The 11,940-nt window shown below is 36.0% G+C and overlaps 1 long non-coding RNA gene across 1 annotated transcript; it reads right to left on the bottom strand.

Moving 5' to 3' along the window:
• Positions 1-5,655: 5,655 nt before the first annotated feature.
• LOC113458712 (uncharacterized) lies at positions 5,656-11,107 on the bottom strand. The gene is made up of 3 exons (XR_003379227.2): positions 11,037-11,107; positions 6,273-6,388; positions 5,656-6,136 (listed from the first exon to the last, which is right to left on the bottom strand). It is a non-coding gene; the product is annotated as an uncharacterized LOC113458712 (long non-coding RNA).
• Between the last annotated feature and the right edge of the window lie 833 nt (positions 11,108-11,940).

Genomic DNA, 11,940 nt, shown 5'->3' with positions numbered 1-11,940 from the left:
ACTCCCACAGGGAAACATCTTAGATTGGATAGAAAACTGTTTTCAAATGAAAAATTACAAGCAACTGTAAAAATAGTGTAAAATCTTTCATTAAGATAAGAGCTAGAATGAAAATACTGTTTGGACAAACCTAAAATAAAAGTTCACTTCAATTCTCTCTGAAAGTCAGGTTATTGTAAAGCTTTTAATATCAGTCTAGCTTTGGCAGCCTTCAAATATTTTTCAAAAATTGACACATTTATGTCAAAAGAAAGTAAATTATTTTTGCTATTGGTTGGTCCATTCTTGTCAAAATCCAGCTAGCTTTCCTTTTCCCTTCATTCTTGGAATGTCATTTCTGCAGTTGTCAAAAGTTAAGCTATATGGAAAGAATGAAGTTACTGGAGTACAAAGCACACCTTTTTTTTAAAAAAAAAAGAGAAAAAAAAAACCCCACAAAAATCCATAAAACCATACCCACACACAGACACAGAAATTTAAACTGTTCACAAAATCATTACATAATATTGGAAATAATCATCTTCAAGAAAAACATTAGGAGTTTTGATGAAATCCCTATTATAAAAAATCAATGACTAAAAGAGTGACGAAGAGAATAACAAAGGACAAATCAAAACCAAAGGGAATTTTATGTACATGCCAGAATTGTATTTTGTATTGTCTACTAAGTCTTCCTGTCTCTTGGGTTGGCCAAGAGAAGTATCAGGAGAAAAATGGATCCATCACCCTTTCTTCTACTCACTTTCAATAGAGCTACCAGTTGTTAGAAGATGATTCTCTATTAGCACAGCTATAACCAGTTGGGGGGATGGAGACAATAAAATTTAATCCTAATAATTGACATGTAACTAGAGTCTCAGCAGGAAAATTATTAATAAAAAACATGCAATAATTGTGTTGTACTGAATGGCTACTACTACTAAAAATAGCTAAAACCTTTATATGCATAAAGCTAGTTCCTTTGTAGCACAAAAGACAAGGTAAGGGAAACTATTTTCAGCTTGTACAGAAAGTGAATTTATTACTTATTTCATGCCATCTTCTACATCTATAGCAAAGATTAATATTAGTAATAATGATTATTATTATTATTATTGCTATTATTATTGTATTTAGGATCAAATTTTCCAGTGGAATAAAATACTTTGCCTTTAAACATATTGGCAACATTGTTTTAAGTGTTGTAGTATCTGGCCTTTTTTAGCAGCCTTGAATTTATTGTGGCATCATACACCAAACTGGATTTGAGCCTGTTCCCCAGAAGTTTGAATTCTATCAGACTAGACTAAACTAGCACATGTCTAGCCTGGGATCTTCTTCAAGAGCCCAGATATCCCCATAGAAATATTACCTCTAAACATCTTTGTCTGAGAGACTTACCTTAGGTCAGGGCTTCTTCACAGGTATTAAAAATCAGAATGTCTTCACTCAGATTAAGAACGGAGTCTATTGTCTTCTTCCAGAAGTCCTGTCCCCCATTCATACTCCATTTAGCTGACCTATTCTGAAGTCTTTAAAAAAGAAATCACTGGATCCGCAATAAGACTAGATGTTTTTTCCCCTAAAAAGACCAGCAATTTAATAACAAATGTGAAATCATCTTATACAGCCCAAAGGAAAGAGAAACTTATGAGTTCAGACCTGTATTTTATAATTTGACACGTCAAATTAATGTACAACAGTTACCCTTAGACAAAATGCAACAAGTTAAAATAAGAAATCACTGCAGCACTCCACAGTAAACTGCAATGCAACATGCCATGAAGGTGAGAATCCTTTCTTCACAAGAAAAAAGGGTTTGAGATATATAAACAGTCTCCTAGCTGCAAAGGTTTCGAGTTTGTTGCCTACTGCTGTTTTCTGAGCATGATAAATAGCTTGTTGTGCACAGGATTGAGATATAATTCCACTTCCCATGGCAAAACACAGGCATCCTTATCCTTCTAGCATATATCTGGCCTCCACACATTGCTGTTTTCAATATGCTCTAAATCCTGAGAGGTCTGAGCTAACAACATGCTAGGTAAACAGATATGATTCTCTCCCAAAGCGACAATCAAGGAAATGGTTGCAAAGTATCCTCAGTTCCAGTGACTTGCTGTATGCTAATAATCTTTTAATTCCCTCTCACACCTTCCTCCTTGCCTTCAATACCATATTACAATCTTTCATTTGGGTCAGTTAAAGAAATATAGCAGAGGTGATCTATTAAAATGGAACAGAAAAGGACATCAAGTTAAAGGAAAAGCAAGAATCTGCTTTGCTTTTCTTTCCAAAGAAAATGAATGAGTCTCAAAACAAATACATCATTTTAAAAGCTGGGTAGAATAGTGTAATTATTCATTAAGATCTTTACCACATGTTCAAGATCTTAGCTAAATATTAAGTTCTATAACTGAAACCAATGCAAGAAGTCATCAGTGGTGACAACATAACTTCAAAACAAATAGGAGAGAAGCAAATGAATTCCTTTTAAATATTATCAGAAGCTGCAAAGCTGAATTGATTTAATTAGTCTGATTGAGTGTCAGAAGTGGAGTACCAAAAAAACACTGCCTTCTAACAATTTTTTCATGCTTTCTCATCAGGAACTGATTTCTAGCTACAAATTATAAATTACCATATCAGCACTTAAGAAAACCACTCAAAGTACCTAAAATGAAGCCAAATCAGAGTTTGTCTGTACGATCTGAGAAAATAATGTTGGTCCCATGTGTCTAGGAGATCTTTGGATGCTTTTTCTTTTCCTGGTAAAGCATCAGAGCCACTAGCGTCTCTTCCTGGAAGTGCTGCCACCTTGATGAAGGCTGATAGATATAATGTTTTCCAGCATCTTCTCTGTCATTTTCTATTCTCCTGATAATTGAATTCTCTTGTCCAAACAACCAGCAGACCTTCTAACACTAAGGTCTCACAAAGGGCACCTTTGTTCCTGTGACCATTAGTACAAGAATGACTTTTCTTTGAATGACACAGGGCACTAACATGAGGCAAAAGTGTGTGATTATTTTTACAATGGGCATGCTGCCTCTTTACATATGGAGGTAAAGAGGGGAGGAGGGAGAGAGAGACATTGATCCTCAGGAGTTTATTGACTTGGTTCCATGAATCCTGGTAGTTACACCTACTGAAATTCTCCAGGGAGCTGAACAGAGCTTATATATGATCCTTCCTCTCAAAAGGCAGTGCTTTTTGCACCCATTCCCTTCATGCATTCATCCAAATAAATCCACCTGATTAAATAAAATTATCCTCTTCCTTTTCATCCAGTGAAAGAAAACAGAAAATTGGCAGTATTTGTCCCATTACACTAAGAGCACAGGCATTATTTAACTGCTATTAGTAGAACTGTACTATATTCTACCTGTCTTTTCATTTCTGCAGTCAAAGCTAACACAAAGCCTTCTCTAGCCTTTCAGGAGTAATTTTATTTCAAAAACTGGAGGACTAGCTATCTCATAATGCATTTTTCTTTAGAACCTTCCATTTATCATAGCAGGCATCACCCAGCAATGAAAAACCATTTACGCAAGCATTGAACATTTTCTTTCCCACTCTCAGAGAAGTTAAAGAAAAACAAAAGATACATTAAAGACATAATTCTTAACAGTAAATGGCATTTAGGATTCTCAACTCTTCCATTTTTCTTTACTACAGAAACATTTACTGCACAAATTTTATCTTGACCGAAGCTTCTCCTTCTTCTGCAAGGAAAATCCACAACATAGAAAAGAAAAGCTTACTTATTGCAGAAAAATGGGGGGTTTTGTCATTTTTTTCTAATGTCAAAGTTGTAATCACATTTTCTATTACAGTTCTTCCTGAAGTGTCACTCAGCAGCTGCCACTATGATCTCCGAACATCAGTATCTGTAAACAAGATAACTTTCTTGCTTGATGAGGCCATGCTTCTCTCTTGCCATTCACAGGAACCCAGTGTAAAGTGACTTCCAATTTAATTGGATTAGCCTGCAAAAATATCACTTGACACATCCTTTTTAGCCTTCCCACCAGAAAATTCATAACTAAATAGATTAATTTTAAAGAGGAAACTTCTCACAAAGATTTACAGGCTGAGAAAACAAGGGGCTCAGTAGCCCAGTGTAAGGAATCAATAACAGCACAGACTTTGCAACTGAAAAACTGGATTAACTGAGTTATTTTTCCCTGTATTTACCAAATACAGAGACTGATAAATCCCACAGATGCATATTCCTAGGGAAAATGTGAAATGTCAAGGCTTTACCACTTCACCAGAGCAGATAATTAAGTAATTAGAGCAATTAAACGTTGACAGAGCACCAGCGACCCCCAGGTGAATTACAGCCATGAATTATGAAAGCATGAGCAAGGGAAGAGCGAAGGCTTTGGCACATATGTAGGATAGATTGAATACAGTTATAGCACCAGGCTTATAATTTCTGCACTTATTTTCCAGATGTGCTTAGCTGTCCACAACTTTTGTTGTCAAACTACTTATTTAGATGTCAGGGGCAAACTCATCGGGGTACATTTTCTCTCTGAAAAAACAGTGAATCAGAAAGCACAGTATATATTAATCTACTCTCTCAACCTTTTACACTGCATGAAAGGGCTGAAAAAGTAAAAGAGTGCTTTGACAAATCTGCATCCATCTCAGTAAATTACATCCACCAGTCAAGGCGCCTGGGAAAGAGAATGTCAAAGGGGCCCTTAGCACAATGCATGCACAAATTATCAATCACTAAATTATGTCAGAGGCTTATAACCTCCATCACACCTTTTGCTGGGGACTGTGTCCTCATCAGTAACTGCTCATGTGTGACATGCAGAAACACCCTATTTGCTAAATAAGAAATATAAGCAACACAACTATCATAGCATCAAGTTCAGGAATAATTTGCTTCTCTTACTTATAGGGCAGGTTTGCTTTACTAAGTTTTTTGGTATAAGGAATTTGGTTTAAAACACATTGGACTGCCTGCTGTGATGAACCAACTCCAGGCAGAATGAGCTGGCCCTGGAGAATGGAGGCATTATGTAGATGGAAAGCAGGGACAGAAGCACAACTGGTGAGCAGGCTCAGCTGCAGAGTGCAGGGCAGATGGGCAACACGTGTAATTCCCAGCAGCTGTGAAAACTTCAACTAGCAGATTTGTTGCAAGTAAGAGTGTGTGAACATCTTATGTACTGCAATTCTTTTTAGGTGGAAAGTTGTTTTAAAATTGAAGTGAGAACAGGGCAAAAAAGAAGAGAGACTCACCAAAAAGCCAATACAAAACATGTCACACACAGGCGATTTCACACTTTTGTTTCTCAAAAGAACATCTAATAGTCTTCTGCTCTGAAATTGTTAATACTTCATTTCATTGCCTTTACCAAATGAAAAGAAACAGTCTAGAGAAAATTAGATTAAAGAATATTAATTTTTTTTCTAAAATGAATGAAATTATTTTATAATAAAAATATAATAAGAAAACAGTTTTTCAATAATTGAAATATTAATGTGAAATATGTGAAAAGTTAAATGTGAGATTAAAAACCTAATTATAATCTCTCACAGCAATATACAATCTATATATACATATATACAATCCATATTTTATTTATAAAATGCCTGATGCAATATCTATATTTATTTATTAATTAGGAATTTTTTTAATTTTACGGCTTCAAATCAAACCCTATATTGATATAGTTTAACATATATTACTTAATTTAAAAAATACTCTAAATGAGCTGATGACAAAAAGGGTAAAAAGTAGAAAAGATTATAGGGTAAGGAACAAACCTTTCAGAATGGTTTCTGTAGATTAACCATGTGGGTGGATAAGTAACTCTCAGAGTTCAGAGAAGAGAACAGAGCAGTGTCAATGTAATGAACAAAAGTAGGTGGATGGTTCCAGTTCCAATCAGAACATCTCCCACTTCATCAAGGCTGCTGAAAATGATTCATTCTATGGTACATTTTACATGCCACGGACATTCTGTAGGTTTTCTTTTCTATTTGTCAGAGACACGCACATATTCAGAGGAGGTGGCAAAGAAAATGCCCTTTTGATTACCTTCCAGCATTCTTTTCTTTCAAAAGCAAACAAACAAATAAACAAAACACATACCTTTGGAAACAGGGAAGAATAGGGAGACTCAAACCTAAACTGAATTCAAGTGAAAGGAGAAGAAAATAAAAATCTAATATATGAAATTGAGAAAAACAGATTTGGAGGGAATGTGGGGGAAAAATAACAACAGAAAAGGAAATTTAGGAAAGGAAGTATTACTGAGCACACTTACCTTGAGTTTATATATCAGTCCTTAATATCCTGGTATTTAGCTGCATTATACCTAAGTGAACATTCTTCTAGAGGTTTCTACAGGAGAACAGACCAGCATCCATTCCTCAGAAACAGCTAGAAGGAAAAAAAAAATCAGCCCTCCACTATTAGCCCCCAGAATCTATGTAGCTCTCGAAAAAGACAGGGGTACTTTGTATTATACTTTACTAACAATGCCATTAATGCTCCAACACAGATCATTAGTTTAAAAGAAATCAGAAAAGAGATGGAAAGCGTAAGTTGGCAATTCCTAGCTCTGTGAAAGAGACCTCTCTGAACTTGCAATGACCGCTGAGAGTGCTGAGCTATAACCCAATTATATGACTGAACTGACCATATTCTGCCTCTCATTAAACCTCCCATTATACCTAAAAACCATACTGAAACCGATTTTCACTGAACTAGGAACCTAAACATGTATTTAATTCTGAGCACATGCTCTGCTAAATGCTGCAGAACAAAAACCCATATTCTGTGTAGTAAAGGAGGTTAAATAGAGTTAAGAGCTTTTTCAGATCATTATCTTCCACCATTCTCATCTGCTGAATGAATTATGAATAGGAAAGTTTAATTAGTACCTTCCAGGTACTACCTGTGTTGCTAACAAAGTTATCCTAGGTTTGATCCAGAAGGCTTGTGATGTTCTTTTGGAATAATTGCAAAAATTAATTTTCAGGAAAAAATATCTGTTATCTTTTAGTTGTCCTACAAACTAAGAAGAAAGAAAAGAAGGCATGTCCTTATTAACTGGAACTAAAACCCAAAAGTATGTTAGTGTCTATGGAGAATGCCCACTGACACTCCAGTTTTTACAAAGTTGTAAATACAGGGAGTGGATAAATATTAGCAGCAGTCACTACAATCTTCCAACAGAGCAAGTCTTCTATTCATCAGAGCAATACAGCCATGCCATTGCTTATTGGAATTAAACATATAGGGAGTACAAGAAGTCACTTGCAATTAAAAAATCCCACTAATCATAAAATAATATGCAGGAATATGCACTTCCTTTTTGTAACAATCCAACTAAAGTACTGGTTTCAGCAGTAAAACAACAAATGCATAATTTTATTGGCCAGGTCAACCAAAAGACAATTTTCAGTTTTACTTTCTTCTCTTTACCCAATACTGATAACGTGCACTAGCTACTCCTTAGTGTTTTACAAATTAAAATGTAGCCTCTCTCTTTGTGCATGCATATGACTTCAGTATATGTTTAATTTTGTCTTTTGTGGACTCCTCACACGTACTGTAGCCAAAAAAATTTCAGTCCACAGGCCAATTTTACAGTTGGATCTAAATTTATTTACAAGATTAAAACTCCACACTCTTAAACTGAAGCATATGGTTTCTGCTTATCACTTCTCTAGTCTCTTTTTTTTCCTCAACTCTGTCAATTTACAGGCCTCAAATTCCACAAATGTTTTGCATAAATCAAATTAACTGATCTGATATAGTTATCTATGTAACATGAATCTTTACAGAAGATTCCCTCTTTTAAGGATTGATCTGAGCCTCCTACAGGTACTTGTAAATCTTCCTAGCAAGTGTTCTGTATGTTTCACTTGTAATTTTTCAGTTTTTTCAGACCACCATTCACATCTTCCCAACTTTCTGAAAAGTATACTCTGAAAGGGTTCTTAGTGATAACTAGATAGGAATATGGAACACCATAAATAGCCGGAAGGAAAAGCTGACATTTTAAAGTATGATTTTTAATTTTTTTTTTTAATTTTACACTTGCCAGGTGAAAAAGGCATATGCTACCATGAAACTAAATAACTTTTGCTTTTTTGAGCTTTCTCCAGGGCAGGTTTAAATCTCTGGCATTAAATCTGGAAAGAACTAAGAACTTTTGCAAACTTTACTGCCTTTTAAATGCAAAGTGTCCTCTTTTATGTAGCCTACCTGAAAGACACAGCAGGATATTTGTTTTCTAAAGGACTTGTGTCAAAATGAAACCTACTACAAAAAAAACCTCTCCTTACATGAAGAAGATAAGAAAAGAGTAAACAACATATGAAAGATAGGAGTTGCATTAGTAATATACTTCTGGAAGACTTTGGCATATTCCAGAGAAAAATATAAGTATATATCTTGGGAGGTGAGGAGGTATATACCCAGGAGGATAAGGGCGATACATTTGGTGTATACAAAGATCCACACAATAAATAAATAAACAAAACCCAAATATCCTCTCCAGCCAACCTGTATCCTTTTAGTCAGTGTCAGCTCTGGTGCCCTTTAGCTGGTGATAGTCTCAAGAGAAAGTTTTTACAGCAGCTAATGCAGCTAAGGCTCTAACTGTAAAATCAGTGCCAGCTCTTCCCTTGGGAAGATCCTACCCTACCAAAAGTCAATAGCCCTTGGTAAAATGTTTGAGGATGTTTTTTCCCCTCTTGCATTAGGCAAGGATCCCAATGTGCTGCCAAACAGAAGCACAAGAAGCATTCTGTGCCTGCACAATGGCCCTCAGTTGGGAGCTCCCTGACTGCCCACGTGGCCACAGAGTGTGACAAGTGATAACTCAGGATAAGCACGAGCAGGGGAACTTAAGAGAAAATGAAATAGTTATTCACAAGCTAACAGGCAATTCTTCTGCTTCCAATGGGTGCCAAAAAGGTATTTCCAACTTATTATTATTATTTTTTCACAATTAATAGCTTCTATTGATCTTATGCAATGAACATTGTACTCTTAAAACTCTTTTACAAGACTACTACAAAATTTTCTCTAGAGATATCCACCAGCTGAAGACATTACACACAACACTGGTTAAAAGGATCTTTTAAAGGATCCCATGATAAGGGAGGATGTAGTGCTATAGGGACTTAATATCTCTGCTTCATTTCCCTCCATTAGTTAATCAAATTTCACTTAATAGAGGAGAGCTAATTTCTTAGTCTCCTGTGTTGAACACAATAGAGGGAACTTGGTATTCCCAAACACTGTGCTGGGAAACTCACACTAAAAAGAAAGAATACAGCAGGAAAAGGAAGCATTTGTCAGAGCAGCCATGTTTGTGCAATTTTTGTTCTGTGGATTAAACATATTTTCCTGCTACATGTTTTGGAAACTTTGTATTTGGTGCTTGAACACTAAAGAAACAGAAGATGTCAAAATTATGCATACCATTTGCACAAAGCTAAAAACTTGCACTTTCCCATCTGAGAGCAACTATAACCATCTTTTCTGAAGCAGTGCAAGCATATTTTATATAAGGCTAGGCCTTACAATCATTTAAAAATATAGATATTATCTAAAACATTTTCACTTTCATCAAGTTTTATTCATGTAGGAAATAAATAAGTAGACTTTCAGTGTATAGAAATCCATTGGCTTGTCCAGGTTCTTTTATAAAGAGATTTTTCTGGTTGGCTGGCAACTCCCTTAGAAACTGTACTTTTACACTGTGCAAAATGAGATGCAATAAACCAAGCACTCAGGATAACATCTACCTACTTCAGCAGGATAGGGACAATAACAAATGCAGCTTTTGTTATGATTGCAGGCTATTTTTCTTTGAAGGGCCCTCTCTCAGAGCATAAGATAAGTAAGAATAAATAAAGATCATGAAAAAAGCTTCCATTTTTAGAGCTCCTGTTCCTTTGTAAGAATTAGAAAGCAAAAGTGAATAAAGGGAAACTGGAAGAATTTACACTCAGTTGCTGTAACTTTGTGCTCTCTGGAAAATCAGATCCCATTCCAGCACCTTCCAAAAAGATCCTGGGTGGTGCTAAGCAAATCACTTAAGCTGATTTCACTTTTCACCATGGGTAATTACCAGTGCAGTCTTCACAGCTGACCAATCTCTAGAAAGTCATCCACAGCTAGAGCACACTGTCAATTGATTTTGTGAACTCACTGTGAAGAGTTCCTGTGATTTGTAAGAGAGATCAGGCTGTTCTAGCTGGTGACTTTCAGCAGCACAGCAGGGCTCCTTACAGAGCTTTGGCAATGTTATAAGCCATGTTACTGTGCTCAGTCTCCTGCAAGAGACACCTGAAGTGATTCTCCCACCTGATGGGAACAGAAGTAAGCTGTGGTCCTCAAAGAAATCTGTCCCAGGAGACTCAGCTTCACCCCTTCATTGTCAATATCAGCCAGCTGAAAAATAATTATGACTAAATGTACAGTCTAGATACACTGCAAACTCTTCTGTATTTGTCACAAGGTTCACAGGATATCCTGAGTTGGAAGGGACCCACAATGGTCATTACCTGGCCTGTGTTAAAAACTTCTGTGCTTGGAACTTTTGGATGAGGCAGCTGAAAACAGATTTCTTATCTGGTAGCTAGGGAAGATTCAAAATGCTGAGAATTAGTCTTTCTTAACTGTAACAAGTGTTCTGCTTGGCAATGAAGAGTCAATTTGCTCCAAATGTACAGCTGCCTGTTCTTCTCACTACCCTCAGCTGCAGCAGAAACTTATGAAGAAGAACAACACCAATTCAAAAGCACCATTCAAAAGTTTGAAATGTGACAGTTCAAGAAACTAATTCAAAACACAACAATGCAGACACTCAGACATCATGAGGATGCACCTAGATGTTTAAACAGCACCATGGACTATTATGAACTATTTCCTGTTGGAACAAGCAACATCTTGGGGAAATACCAAGCCTTTAAGCTCAGTGATGGCTATAAATGCAGCTCCTTCTAAGCTGTACATAAACTTGGGGTGAAATTGGAAGAGATACAGGTAGACAAATCCAACTACCCACCTTTCTTGAAAGGTAGAGAAGTCCAATCCCATCAATCACTTCTCCTCTTGAACCAATCCACAAGCCTGTACAACACTCCAATATAGTAGGAAGTTTACCCAGGGAGAAAGAAATAAAAATAGTTTTCTACATCACAAACTGAAATGACTCACAAAAGGGTTTAACTAGCTTAAAAAAAAAAAAAAGGCATGAGCTTAGTTTCTATTGAATATGCAGTCTAAGCTTCCATGTATCTCAGTTTCTTCTCAGTACAACAGGAATATTCATAACATTGTACCTCAGAGGAGTTTTTTTGGAAATATATTCAAACACATGCCTCAGAAGCACTGAGAAAAATATGATGCACTATACTGAGTACTGAAGCAAAATCCATGAGGAAATTAATAATTCCACCTTTAGTGCATGTTCTTATAATTTGAAATAAATAAAATATAAGGCCAAATACTGAATGAAGAAGATAAAAGTGAAAAATTAAATAGATGGTCATGAATGGTGAGCACCATTCATCCTGTATGCTAAACAATTCACTGGTCCTATTAAGCTAACAAACCAAAAAAAACAAAACCCAGATAAGACTATTTAATTAAAACTTATATTAAAACCCAATTGTATTCACTGTTTTTCTAAAGAAAATATGAAAGGCAACAATAGTTAAATTCTGAAAGTGGTGCTAAAGCTCACTCTAAAGCTAAGAACACTAGCTGGTGATGCTCAAACTGGCCAGCCAAGAAACTCTATAAGGTGGGGCTTAGCTGAAAAATAAGCTCTTGGGGACTCCCAAAACACAAAACTAGGCAGTGTGAAATGAACAATACATTGCAGGTATATATACCACTGTAGGTATAGAGACATACTGTGCAGGTGTAATGCAATGGAGTGGTAGAAAATGAAACCTGATTGAGAA

This window comes from Zonotrichia albicollis, chromosome 1, assembly GCF_047830755.1.
Source record: "Zonotrichia albicollis isolate bZonAlb1 chromosome 1, bZonAlb1.hap1, whole genome shotgun sequence".
Classification (NCBI taxonomy): Eukaryota; Metazoa; Chordata; class Aves; order Passeriformes; family Passerellidae; genus Zonotrichia; species Zonotrichia albicollis.
This window is presented reverse-complemented; position numbering and strand designations above follow the sequence as displayed.